This window comes from Gymnoscopelus microlampas (assembly GCF_963454915.1).
Source record: "Gymnoscopelus microlampas genome assembly, chromosome: 2".
NCBI classification, from domain to species: Eukaryota; Metazoa; Chordata; class Actinopteri; order Myctophiformes; family Myctophidae; genus Gymnoscopelus; species Gymnoscopelus microlampas.
This window is the reverse complement of record NC_139939.1, coordinates 43,669,783-43,675,890: the sequence shown is the minus strand read 5'-3', so window position 1 is coordinate 43,675,890 and position 6,108 is coordinate 43,669,783.

The following is a 6,108-nucleotide window of genomic DNA, read 5'->3' as shown; positions in this document are numbered from 1 at the left end:
AAAACGACCTACATAAATATGTAACGTCCGGTTGATGGACTTCAAAATAAGAGGGTAAAAAGTGAAAATCATATTGCATAAACTTGTGTTGCAGATTAAAGATTTTTATAGATGTTGGTTTCATGTTAATGTGTATTTTCAGACATTTAACCACTTAAACCCTCAATACTAAATCACCTTTCACGCTGTACTTAGTCTGCTCTTTCTCCCCCTTTCTTTGCCAGAACATTTTTGGCTTAAGTTCTCCTCAGAAAAGGGATACTAGGGTTCAAGAGGTTAATGTAAAAACAAATAATCATATCACACAAAGATGTGGGGGACCCCCTGTAGTAACTCTCAGGACCCCCTTGGGGACCCAGACCCCCTGTTGAAAACCCCTGTTCTAGAGTGATTTTTCATTGTAACAAATGTGCTCTTATTGTGAAGTCCACCAACCGGAAAGTGAATGCTTCCTCACGCACGACTTGACGAGCGTGTTAAAAGCGAATACTGACTGTCTATGCTGCACATCCTTCTAGCCTGGCCCGTTAGCTTTACATTAACTTTACCATCTAACGTGGAGAGATCAGATGCGCGCTTTTAATATGTTGTCAATTGGTTTTCATTTAGTGTGCAGATAAATTCAGTATTTTACGGCCGTTGTTCTTATCTTCCCTTTTCGCAACAGATTGTACATCAACACAAGCTACGCGCCCGTTCGGTTCCCAGTTGGCATCAGCTGGAATGATGCCAGTGTTGCCAGATTTTGTGAAAGAAATAAGCAACCAGGTCTATGAAAACAAGCCCATTACAAGCAACTATGGCCACATGAGCACTTTAAACCTATCCTTGGCTATTTGAAAATAGCCGACCTAACGGGTTGTGAGCTTGTAGATCTGCTATTTGCAAAAAAATAATCTGACAAACAATTTGACATTTTCACATATCATGTATGGGGGTCCCTGGCATAAAATATTTTCAGATGCGGCATGGGGGTCTGCAGACAAATACAAATTAATTTGGGGGTCCTTGAAATGTTTGAGAAACACTGGTTTAAAAAAACATTTAGGAAACAAGATCAAAATAAGCAACTGTCTACACTTTAGAAACAAGCCCCAAAAAACAGCTACTTTACAGAAGAATTAGCCCAAAGTCGCTTATAATAAACGGACATGGCAACACTGCTCAGTGTGCACATCACATCACATCCAAGGCCACCGCATCAACGACACCATGGACGACACACACCAAGGGACAAACATTGCTAAGCGCGCACCAGGCATCACAAATGACCTACAAAGACAACAGAAAAAAATGACATTGGTTATTAAAAAGACATTTGAATCTTACTGTACAACATAATGTATTACTTCGATCAATGGAATTAACAGTGATTTGTACAACATTTTTACTCCATCACTACAATTAAAAACAAAAATAATACATTTTATCTAACAGCCTACAAGAAATTATCTTCTGATCATAAAATGATACTTCTCAAGTTTAAACCAGGTATCTTTTGTGGTACATTACATTACATTACATTACATTACATTACATTACATGGTGGTACAAAGGTAATGCTTGATTGTGTTTATATCCTCAGTGATATTGTGTGTGTTATATGTTATGGAAGTGCTGATGTGCTCTATTCTTTTATCAACAAATAAATGCAATGAATCAATCAAAGTGCTTTAAACAAACCTTTAAGAGCCCTAAGACAGTGCAAAAGAAAGACATTATGAAAAGATATGTTAAGATGTTAAGATATATAAAAAGAAATAAGAGAATAAAATGACAGTGCATAAAAATAAAAACTAAGTAGCTAGGTTGCGGCAAACAGAAAAGTCTTCAGGTTTGAGTTAATTAGTTAGTTGTCTGGGTGGTTCATGATGTAGCACTTGATCAGAAATGTATTTTTGGCCATGCATCACTCACTGGCACTGCATTCAAACCAACCTTAGTATTTTGAAATCAATAAAAAAAAATAGCCTAAGCGTGTAGATACGATATGTTCACTATTTTTGCATAATAAAACTGGGATTAAGTGGCAAACTAAGTTTTTAAAAAAAGTAAAAACTTGCGTACGTTTTCCACTACAATATATCATTACATCGAGGGAAAGATAGTGAATTGTGCAGTTTTTGTCCATACAGCCAGAACGCCGGCCTCACTGGCTGTGAAAACCCTCCGTGCACACAGTGACAGTACAACAAAGTCTGGTCATCCGTCAAGCTGTAGAAAGACAGCGATCCTCCTGTAACATCCAAAGCCACTCTCACTAAACAGGGCTTCTCATGTTTCAGTGGCTCTTCAATGCCGGCATGCCAGTAACTCAAACTCTCCTTGCCCCCTTCCAGGCACCAGGAGCAAGGAGTGCGGCCCAGCAGGTCATCCCTTCCAATGGTGTCGTACGCCACGCCAACAGCCCAGCCCATGCTTCCTGTGGTGTCCACGTCCCAGTAATGGAGCCCCTCGCTGAGCTGTTGCTCGGCCAGCCATTGGCTGATTCTGAAGCGGTCGACGTTGTGACGTCCTGCAGAGGACTATTGTAGATTTACAAAAGAGATAAAGTTAATTAGAAGAGAATACATACATACAACAATCATAATGTCATGAATATGTTGTTGGTGTATGTAGGCTACATAAGAAGAATTATGAGCTTTCATTTGACTTGCAGTTGTAACACAGTGGGTCCACAGTCCACAGACAACACAAACTCAGAGAATTATAAGCACCTTGGTCACCACCACTTTGCCTGTTGTCTTGAAGCTAAGACCTCGCTGGCCCAGGGCTGGAGTGAACGTAAGGAAGGTGAACATAGCACCAGGCAACGGTGAGGGAAAGTCTAAAGGCAGTGAATATGAAAGAAATGGCAGTTCAACAAATGTACAATATTGTTGTATGTTATATTTTTCGATTAAAATAAATGTAGTAAATACATTGTCATGTTAATATACCAATTGTATCCAAGCAGAGAGATAACTCATACTGGATACAGGATAACAAGTGAAGTTGGAAGTGATGAAACAACAAAATGAGCAGTTGTTTAATGATTTTTGAGGAGTTCTCTTTCCTGATTACATAAAATTGGTATCCTGACCTGAACATGTATTTTCAGTTAAGAGACCCCTGTTACTGAACAAGCAATGGTAACCTAGCCTGGAAACCAGACAAATCTGTCAAAAATAGCTCTCGGCAGAATTAGTCTGGCCACGCTCGGTTGTGATTGGATTTCGCTGCCCCGAAGTTGTGGGGCACCAATCAGGAACCAGTATAAAAACATGGGGCAGGTTTATCATCAGAGGCAATTATTTTTATCCGTCCCTTGGAAATGCAGATTCCACGCAGAGATTCCAGACTAATATCTACGCAGTGATATTAGTCTGGCCATGCCAGGCTAATGGTTACCATCTAGAGATGTAGCTGTTTTTTTTGTACATTTCAGTTGTTGATTGAGGCTCTGCCTGACAATATTATATCAGCCACTTACTGTATGCTGCAACCATATCAGGTACCATCAACATACAGTACTGAGTACAGTATAGGAAAGGATTGTGGTGGAGCATTTTGTGATGGTAGTTATTACTATATCAATACACACCAAAAATGGAAACCTCAGTCCCCTCTGTGTCTATTCTAAATGGTTGTATGCAAATGTACTGTATAGTAAGTAGTGCAACACTATAATAATAGGCAACTCAATAAACGAGCTAGAGCTATAGCACAGTGATACGCACACTCTGCTCTGTGGTCGTCCTGTAGTGGTAGGCTGATTGCCAAGTCCTGGAACAGTCTTTCGCTGAGGTCTGTGTCCAGTGGAAGATCATCACCTGTTGCCCCCTCTGCATTGGCAGCACTGGCAGGAAAAGCAACCTGAAATCATTTCATGAATTGAAAGTGATGACGATATTTCATTACAAAGCCGAGTTGAGCTTTAATACGAATACATTTGCACATACCATCCCTGAGGGAAATGCTTATAACCACCCTTTGTTCCAGAGGAAGTGTCCTGCAGCAACCCTGTATGCTGACAACCATCTGTGATCAAATGCATAAACTGCATTACACTTTGTGTAATCTTGTCAAAGGCACCCTTCTCTTCTTCTGAGATCAGCCTTGGAACAAGACTATCATAGATGTATTTTATGGAGTCTGACTTTTACTTTCGTATCTATGTTAGATATACAAATTTCGATCCAAGGCTATATATTCTGAGATTACACTTGGCCATCGTGAGAAGTTTTCACTTGCCTAAATGAACAATATTATGAACAAGGACAACCTACTATATTGTGTAGACTGTAGATAATACACATTCTACTACCTGTTCTTTTGTATGAGCATCACTGCTAGTGCCAGGATCACATGCCAGGTTTGTTGAAAGTGTGGTGGAGATCTCCTCAAATCCATCCTTAGTGTCGACCACCATGCTAACATTCTGGGCATAAAACCAGTTTGTAATTACATTTTTGTTGTACAGTAGGTATTTGTTCTGCTGTCGACTAGACATTTTGATACAGGCCTAGAGCGAAAGCAGCATTTAGAAAAATAACGGCAATATCAGCTCGTAACAGGATAGGTGGGCACCAAGGAAGAGTGGGCATCTCAGTGTTAAATTGGCTATTTTTTCCAAAACATAAAAAAAAATATATATATTTGGAAAATGTTTTTAAATAAAGTCCTACACATGATTAGAACATGCTTAAAATTCGACAATACTATATGTCTAATATTAGATATAATAATCAGCCCCTATAATCTAATATATATATAAAACTCAAATATATGTCTAATATTAGATATACTATCTAATATTTACACAAATTGCTACAAAACCTGTATATCCAGTCATTTTGGGACATAAACAAGAAGTGAATTACCATTGACCAAATCTGTAGAGGGCGCAGGTGAGTAATTCAAATAATTTCCGTCTGGAGGAGGACATATTTTATTTTCTGCCCAAAAAGTGTATTATAAAGAGAAAGTGGGGTCCTGAAACGTTTCCCACCGTGGAGAATAGTCTTTCAACAACACAAAACATTCTTTGTTTCGATGAGTAGCGATATAGTTTCCTTTATTTTTTACTAAAGACGGAGGCCTTGCGCGGTAGTGGACTTTTCGGTCTATGAGAACAGCAACACGCCTGGCAGAGCGTTAGAGAGAACTCGATAACACTCTGGACCAGAGCTAGTGCCCACCTATCCATCCTATCAGCTGACTGACAGCTGTCACTTTCAGTATCCTCTTTTCTTTTGATTTCGTTCAACTTACCGCTTTGGCTTCGGCGTTGGAAGAAGATACTTCATTGGAGACAAAGGACTTGTGGTCCGCAACTTCTTTGATAATTTTGCATAGTGTAAAACTCTTCTTTAACACCATGTTTGCTGGAATTGGTGCTCTGCAATCGGGGCAAGTTTTACTTCTTTTCCTGTATTTACGTATGCAAAGAATACAGTAACTATGTCCACAGGGCAGTGTGGTCGGATCAGTGAAGTTTTCATGACATATAGGACATTCAAGGCATCCATCTAATCTATCTAAAAGAAGTTCTTCAACTATTTCCATCTTGAAGCTTCGGCTTCAAGGTACTCGAAATGAAAGTGAAATTTGTAGAGGATCTGCTGTGACCTTTTACGTCGTTTATACGTCATATCAAAAAGCAATTGCTTGCCCTATACTGCCACCTGCTGGGTGTCTGGTGGCAAATCATTTCATAAATTGAAAGGGATGACGATATTTCATTGCAAAGCCGAGTTGTGCTATTATACAAATAGTGTGGTCAAATCCGGGCATCACATTAGACTCCTTAGTGTCGGCCACCATGCTAACATTCTGGGCATAAAACCAGTTTGTAATTACATTTTTGTTGTACAGTAGGTATTTGTTCTGCTGTCGACTAGACATTTTGATACAGGCCTACTGCGAAAGCAGCATTTAGAAAAATAAGAGCTATATCAGCTGGATAGATGGGCAGCACCAAGGAAGAGTGGGCATCTCGGTGTTAAAGTGGCTATTTTTTTCATTTTATATTTGGAACATGTTTTTAAGTAAAGTCCTATACATGATTAGAACATGCTTACAATTCGACAATTAAGGTCTAATATTAACACAAATTGCTACAAAACC